The sequence below is a fragment of the Phoca vitulina genome, unplaced genomic scaffold (assembly GCF_004348235.1).
Source record: "Phoca vitulina isolate PV1807 unplaced genomic scaffold, GSC_HSeal_1.0 scaffold25, whole genome shotgun sequence".
In the NCBI taxonomy this organism is placed as follows: domain Eukaryota; kingdom Metazoa; phylum Chordata; class Mammalia; order Carnivora; family Phocidae; genus Phoca; species Phoca vitulina.
The window spans coordinates 32,294,377-32,303,119 of record NW_022589728.1 but is presented as its reverse complement, the minus strand read 5'-3'; the positions used below and the strand labels follow the sequence as shown (position 1 = coordinate 32,303,119).

The 8,743-nt window shown below is 35.2% G+C and overlaps 1 non-coding gene across 1 annotated transcript; it reads left to right on the top strand.

Annotated features, from left to right (window-relative positions):
• The first annotated feature begins 2,806 nt into the window (after nt 1–2,806).
• Nucleotides 2,807–2,942, top strand: LOC116643301. Its single transcript, XR_004301517.1, has one exon. It is a non-coding gene; the product is annotated as a U4 spliceosomal RNA (small nuclear RNA).
• The last annotated feature ends 5,801 nt before the right edge of the window (nt 2,943–8,743 follow it).

Below are 8,743 nucleotides of genomic sequence, written 5' to 3'. Positions count from 1 at the left end.
GTGAAGCAGATTTTCTTTGTGAATAGCATTCTATTTTAGTGCATTTTTCAGGTTTTTTTTTTTTTCTTTTAGTGTATTTTTTTTCAACTGTATTACCTTCTGCTCCTATTATTTCCATAGAAAAGTCACCTACCTGTCATTCTATTTCTCTCTTCTTTTAGGTAATGGGTCCATTTTTTCCCCTCTCTCTTGCTTTTGAGATTTTATTTTATTTTTTTGTCTTTGGTTATCCTATGGTGTGCCTTGGTGTTGTTTTGTTTCTATGTATTTTATATAAACTTTTTGTTGTACTTTTTGAATCTGTGTTTAATGTATTCAATCAGCTTTGAAAGATTATTTGCATTGTTCTTTCAAATATTGCTTTGTATTTTTTTCTTTGGCCTTTCACCTAAGGTTCTATTTACAGGTTATGTTAGGTATTTTAACATATCCCATTTATCTCTTAAATGCATTAGTGTATTTTCCATCCTCCCTCCCTCACCCCATCTCTCTCTCTCTCTCTGTGCTTGAGTCTGGATCTAATGAACTATCTTCCACCTCATTAATCTTTTTTTCTTTTTTTTTGGAGTGAAGACACTGGCTAGTCTGCCATTAAACTCATCTATCGAATTCTTTATTTTAGTTATTATATCTTCAGATCTGTAATTTTTATTTGTATTCCTTTTATATATTCCCATTGTTTGTTGAAATGTTATACCTTCTCTGTTTTCTTCAACCCATGTGTTATTTTGATTATAAAGGCTATATCTGTTATTCTAATACCTGGATCAGCTGTGGATTTCTAGTATCAGTTTCTATTATCTACTGTCCCTCTTTTTCCACATCACCCTTAATCCTCTATTGAGGATTGGTTTTAACTGAAAAACTAGACTATTTACAAGGCCCTCATCTTTGGGATCCTGAACTCCACTTTTTGTCTTTCAAACATGTAGGGTTGCCAAAAGTCTGTCTGTTTCTCAGCTATGGCAAAGGCAAATATTCATATGAAAATCCATAATTGAGGTGATTCCATGACAGGTTTTTTCCTGTTAGGGGTGTTCTATTTCTAGTATGCCTTTACTCCTTGGGGGACCCATCTTAAATCCAGGGCTCCTTACCAGAGTGCCAGTACTTTGCTAGGTCCTGAAGTCCAACTCTTGCTTCTGCAGTTCTGTGAAATCACTGCATCCACTGCCCAGACTCTCCAAACGCCTTCAGAGAACAAGTCGCACCAAGTGCCAGTCTCATAAATCTGCACTTCCCTTTTCTTCAGGATCTTGACATTTTTGGATATAGCTAAGTTGCTTCTCTCTGACACCTTCAATCACATAACCCCTAGGTTTTCTTTATTTTTGGTGAGGGGGTTGATCAAATAAAAGCTAACCTACCTTAGCTCAAAGCCTTTATATTCAGCACTAATAATATTATGAAAATAATATCTTAATTTCTTTTAAAAGTTTTGCTCTTCTCATTTTTGTTTTTGAGTTAAATCTGGAGTTTATAAGTTTTACATGGTGTAAGGATATACTTTAATGTCTTTTCATAAGGATCTACAATTAAACAAGCACAATTTATTAAATAGTTCATTACTTTTTTCCACTGATGTGTGATGCTTCCACTGTCACACACAAAGATTTCATTAACATGTGGGTTTGCATCTGTTTTCTTTATTCAGTTTCATTAATCTAGCTATCTCTTACACACTGTTTGAAATACTATCTTTTTTCTTGAAATACAGTAGAGACAAATTTTCTTCTTAAAAATTTGTTGGCTGTTATTGGCTCTACGTCATATAAAATTTAGGCAGATCTTTTTAAACTTTATGAAAAACACTGAATTTTATTGAATTACATTGAATTAAAAGTATAATCTTGAGGGAACCTAAGATGTTAACTATCTTAACCTATAAGCACTATAGAAAACTCACCATTTATTTTATTTAATAATTTTAAACAGTTTGCTCATGAGTTTTATTCTTAATTTTGGTCACACTTATTATTAGGTAACATTTGTAAAATCAGGTTTATTTTTTATTTTGAGTTCATTTTTTGTATGACAAGGCGAAGGGGTCCAACTTTATTTTGCATGTTAACATCCAGTTGTCTTAACACCATTTGTTGAAAAGACTTTTTTTCTGATTGAATTTTCTTGAGACTCTTGTCAAAATTCTCCTGACCATTGAAAGGTTGTTTTGGAGCTCCCAGTTCTATTCCATATATATGTGTCAGCACCACACGGTCTTAGTTACTGTAGCTTTGTTGTAAGTTTTCCAATTGAGAAGTGTGAGTCCGCCAACTTTGTTCTTTTTCAATGCCATTTTGCCTTTTTATTTTTTAAAAGATTTTATGTATATTTGAGAGAGAGAAAAAGAGAGAGCACAAGCAAGGGGGAGGGGCAGCGGGAGAGGGAAAAGCAGACTCGCTGCTGAGCAGGGAGCCCAATGTGGGGCTTGATCCCAGGACCCTGGGATCATGACCTGAGCCGAAAGCAGATTCTTAACAAACGACTGAGCTACCCAGGTCCCCCATAGTCATTCTTCTTTATGGCTTTCTAGCATAATACTAAGAAGAAGAAACATTTTAATGCATTAAGGTCCATGAAAAGAAGGTCACCCTTGAAAAGCAGTACATTGATTTTCCACTGTAGGACCTTGCTTCACTCATTCATAATTTGGTTAAAATTGTAGCATCTTTAAGATGCTAGAGTAGAGGGTACACATCACTCATAACCATTTCTGCTATCACTATACCTGTTAAACAACAATGACCCATTCCCTTCTTCTCCCAGCCCCTGGCAACTGCCCTTCTCCTTTCTGTCCCTATTTATTTGCTTTGCGCGGTGGCAGTATCGTAGCCAATGAGGTTTATCCGGGGCACGATTATTGCTAATTGATTATTCTAGGTACTTCATAGAAGTGGAATATACAGTGTTTGTCTTTTTATGACTGGCTTATTTATTATTATTATTATTTTATTATTATGTTCAATTAGCCAGCATATAGTACATCATTAGTTTTTGATGTAGTCTTCAACGATTCATTAGTTGCATATAATACCCAGTGCTCATCACCAAACGTGCCCTCCTTAATACCCATCACCCTGTTACCTCATCCCCCCACTCGCCTCCCTTCTGTAACCCTCAGTTTGGTTCCCAGAGTGACTGGCTTATTTCACTTAACATAATGTCCTCAAGGTTCACCCATGTTGTATCATGTGTCATAGTTTCCTTTCTTTTTAATGCTGAATAATATTCCATGACATATACATATTACATTTTGTTTACCCATTCATTCATTGGTCAAAGAACACTTAAGTTACTTTCACTTTTTGGTTATTGTGAATAATATTGCTATGAACATCGATGTTCAAATATTTCTTTGAGATGCTGCTTTCAGTACTTTTGGGTATCTATCTAGAAGTGAAATTGTTCTATGGTAGTTATATTATAGACTATTGTAACAGTGCATTATACAGGGAAGAGCCTTGGTCATTCAAATACAATATTATTTTCTTTAGTTCCAAAGCAAGGAGCAGTTTGTGGGGGTAAACTTATATAATGTTAAAGATAAAATTGAGAACTATGAAATGTCAAAAACTTTTCTTCTTTTAATCTAGAGTATTTAACTACATTTCAGTAGAGCACCTTATGGACAAATATGTCTGAAAATATACGATGAGGGACTTGACACTAGTGATTTTTGTAATCTTTTTACTCAAGGCATAAGAAAACTGCATCAGATGCTCAATAAGTATTTGCTGAAGTAATGAATGACAAATGGGTGTAAAACATTAAATGATAAGCACCACAGTGTCAGACAACATTATGGTTGAAAGGAAAGTTAATAAAGTTAACCACCACATGGTACTATTCCTGGTGGCTGGCCATATTTTGGTCAGTTCTTTTTCAGTCAAATGCAACAACATAAATTTTTATGAACATTCAATATCCAATAGTGAACAGAAACCATGTTATTCCCACATACTACATAGTGAAAATATATCAAAGAATAATAAGATCTTTCTTTATTTTTTGATAATTCACACACATTCATAGTTCTCCCTGTTCTTTTTTTTTATTTTTATGTTACGTTAATCACCATACATTACATCATTAGTTTTTGATGTAGCGTTCCATGATTCATTGTTTGCGTATAACACCCAGTGCTCCATGCAGAACGTGCCCTCTTTTTTTTTTTTTAAAGATTTTATTTATTTATTTGACAGAGAGAGAGAGAGAGAGAGAGGGAACACAAGCAGGGGGAGTGGGAGAGGGAGAAGCAGGCTTCCCGCGGAGCAGGGAGCCCGATGCGGGGCTCGATCTCAGGACCCTGGGATCATGACCTGAGCTGAAGGCAGACGCTTAACGACTGAGCCACCCAGGCGCCCCGAACGTGCCCTCTTTAATACCCATCACCAGGCTAGCCCATCCTCCCACCCCCCCCTCTAGAAGATCTTTCTTTGTATTAATAAACAAAAATATTTGACGTAATTGACCAAAACAAAAAGTACTAAAGAATCATGGGCATAATCTGAAATACATCTTCAGGAAACATGGCAAACTCAGATGCAGTTAGTAGAGTCAACAATACACTCCAATGACAGGTTCATTTAAGAGTAGATACAGACAAAATTAAAGCGCACATTTCTTTGACTCTGTTTATGGAGTGGCTTTATTATTCTTTTACAATTTTACAAGGAAAGCCAAATCAATAGCTTTGTTATCTTCATGAACAGAGAAATCTATATGCCATCATTACCAAGATTTCAAAAGAATTTCTCTACTGAAATCTGCAGAACAGTATATGGAAAATGTATTTTCTTTGGGCAAAGGTTGTCTCTCTAATGAGCTCTGCTTGCATATTTCAGAGTATAGTTGTGTAGTAGAAAGCACACAAGTATATCTCAAAGCTTATGTTCTGACCCCAGCCCGTCCACTGCTACCTTTGTAAATTCATAAAATAAAAAAAGGAAGTATATGATCTTTCCTGTAGCTTCATAATTTAAAATTTTAAGATTTTGTTTTCATTATAGACACAAAAATATGTATTTTAGTCATATTTTTATGATGTACAGCATACATATGTTTTGTTGTGTGTGTGTGTACGTGTGTGTATGTGTTACTTACAGATTAACCAGTGATGACTATAGAACAGATATTTTCATTGCGTAAATATAAACAGACTTCCCAAACAATAGTGTTTTGTACTGAGAGTCGATGCTGATGGAAACCTGTGTCCTTGCTCTCATTTTGCCCTTCAATTTTATATTTATCACATCTCCCTTTTGTTCTACCTCAAAGCGAATCTTAAGGGCTGCTGATCAGAGAAAAGACATCCAGAGAAGACCAGAAGAACACAAGGCCTTGGTGCTAGATATTTAACAATGCTTCAACTATAGCTCCTTAAAATTTATAGATATGTAGAAAGGTTTTAAAAATATTATATTACATAAAATGTGATCTGTGAACAAATACTAATGAATATGTTTAGATACACTCATAGCAGTTAGCAGCATGGTGTAATGTTAATGCTTTGTGAAATATTATAAACTATGAAGAAAAATAATGATTTATTTATAAGAAAATCACAATTTGGTTACATTTAAGTATTGGAAAATCATAAGTAATAGTAATAATGGAAAGGCAGAATGTAAAGAAAACATCAAAACACTTTCATCACACTTACCAAAAAACTGCTTTCGCTTTCCCACATTCTCCTCCGGGCCTAAGGGCATAGCTGTAAGCCGCATTATAATTGTGGTGGACAACGCATTTATTTGCTTTTTTTTTTTTTTTTTTTTTGAGAGAGAGGTGGGGAGGAAGGGACAGAATCATTTTTTAAGATAATAGTTTAAATAACCGTAAAACTTTTAAAGTGGCTTTCTAATTAAAAAAAAATCAAGCTACTCGTTTGTCTGCTAATCTAATACAAAGGAAAGTAGAATGGAAAAACATGATCACGTTTGTTATTGATAATATCACCCCGTTGATATTTACCTAATTCACATGACCATTTGAGTGCAGCCTGAGCATGCACATAAATTTTGGAGCTTCGCAATTGGTATTGATCATGGAAAGACCAATTTAGCTACAGCTATTTGTACTGACTGCTAAAATTGCTCAGATGCCTGTAGTGGTCATGATTCTCGTTCATCTGGCCTCTGTGGAGGCATGAAAAAGATGAGCTCTTCAGTGTTTTTGAAATAATGGAAATCCAACCACATCTTTATATTTTAGAATAATAATACATAATATTTTAAAATACGATGTAGGTCAAATTTTAGTCCTCAATTGCCACTTTATTCTGCATTACTTTTTTTGATCATAATTTCCAATATACGATGATATTGTGATTATCAGTCTAGTCTCAGAAAAATGCTAACATGGGGCGCCTGGGTGGCTCAGATGGTTAAGCGTCTGCCTTCGGCTCAGGTCATGATCCCAGGGTCCTGGGATCAAGTCCCGCATCGGGCTCCTTGCTCCTTGGGAGCCTGCTTCTCCCTCTGCTTCTCTCTCTCTCTGTCTCTCATGAATAAAAAAAAAAAAAAAAAATCTTAAAAAAAAAAAAAAAGAAAAATGCTAACATGAACTGAAATTCCAGACTCTTTATTTGGAAACTGTTAATGTAAGAAGATCCTCTTGGTATATATGTACCTGTTGGCATGTGCATGACTGGGGACTGGTGGTCCTTTCAGGAGTTATGTGAAATCAGAAAAGCTCTTCCTCTATATGAAAATCTGTGGGTGATGGTAGGGATCCTAAAAAAGTCAAATCTTGCCTGGGGCTGAGCCTTTCGAAAATGGTGATCATCATTCTTCTGCCCTGTCTACCCCAGGAGGCTTTTCAGCTGGGATAGAACTCTTCAGGAAGTGTGGAGAGTAACAAGCTTTAACGTCCCAGAAGGATGATATAGAAAAGAGTATTAATAAAGCTGGAGCTAAGGCTAAAGATCCCAAGGATCTTCAAGATGCCATCTTATCAACATGATTACAAGTACAAAATAGTCATCATTTCAGTAAAATTTTTATACCATTCTGAAACCTTAATAACTTAACATTTTTTTTTTTTTTTAATTTCACAGTAGTGTGTCACTGTAAAAACCTTTCAAGAAATACTAAATTGGTGCTGGAGATTAGCTGGGAATTGCCTACAGTTTCACAGACTTTCTTGGGGTGGGGGGAGAGTAGCTTTTAGATACAGATAAATACCAAAACTCTATAGCATATGAGGTGAAGCAAAAATGATAAGACCATCTGCCCACCCTGGCCAAAAATACACAAGTCTAGGAAGAAAAGAGGAAGGAGATAACAGAGTCAAAATAAGCAACAACAACAACCCCAAAGGATTCGTTGGCAGTGAAATTGCAGAATGAGAGGGTAGCATATCATAACCTCAAGAAAATTTTGCCAGATACAAAATGCTTTGGATAAATTGATGAAGACACTAGGAGTTGTTACATGAATTCCTTTCCTGGGAAATAATTACAGCTTTTCAGGAAGGAAATTAAAGAAAGTTTGGCATGTTCTAACAGCATTCCCTGTTTTGAAGAGATTAGTGAAAGATGCATGGGTAGACCATAACATGAATGAAATATGTCATGCATTTAGTTCCTTCCATCACTATGGAGAAACAGCATTTAATGATTCAAAGGGAGGTCCAAAGTAAAGCACAGGCCTGTTTCTAGCCATTTTTCTCTAAGCCAGTTTCTTAAAAGTGGCAGGGATTTACTCCAACATGGGACTAGTCGAGGAGAGCTAGGTCTGGAGGCAAGAGTACACCACTGAGAAGGTAGCCCGTTTGGGCTATTTCCAAAGGCATGAAGACAAAGCACAAAAGAAGTACACTCACCCTCACCAAAAATGACTTTAGTCCATGGGGATTTTTTTTCTAACTAGCATCATTATTTGCAGGTGTCATGACATTTGTCTTAAGGAGGAGCATCAAAATGAAACTATTCAAATGAATAAAATGGTTTAAGATCATGGTGATGTACAAACACTAATATTTTAAAAATTTATCACCAATAATTGCTTAGGAAATAATATTGAAATAATTATTTTGGTTAGCAATAATGATAATGATAGGCTGGGGATGCATTTTAAAAAAAAATGTACAAGACTTACATCAAGAGTAAGCACATACTATTCTACGAAGTATTCTATTGAGCTTTTGGCATATAACTAGTGTGACTGAGGAAACAACTTTAAATTTTATTTAAATTTGAATGATCCCTTATGGCTAGTCTCTACCGCACTGGACAGTGCAAGTATAGATTTGTTAATGGAATGTAGGCCTTTCTACATATGACCTGCAAAAGAGGTAAACATCAAAATTTTTCAAGAAATCTGGCCATATGCACCAAGCTTTCCAAGTATTTCCTCTATGACCTAAAAATTCTGCTTCTAACATTTTACTGTAAGAAAATAACATGGAGCTCATCCCCACTAAACTGGCCCTACAAGAGGTGTTAAGGGATTTCTCTAAGTGAGAAAGAAAAGACCATAATTAGAAGTAAGATCACTATGTTGCACACTAGAAACTAATATAATCTTGCATGTCAACTATATTTCAATAATAATTTTTCATTAGTAAAAAAAGAAAATAGTATGGTAAGTACAAAAATGTGTATGTAAAAATGTTTATTGAATTGAAAAAATGGAGATAGTATAAATTGCCTAAAAATAGAGAAAAAGTGAAATAGATTTGGTGCACAAACTTACCACATCCTCCACATAACGTAATTTAACGTTGCTTCTCTTTTGTGGTC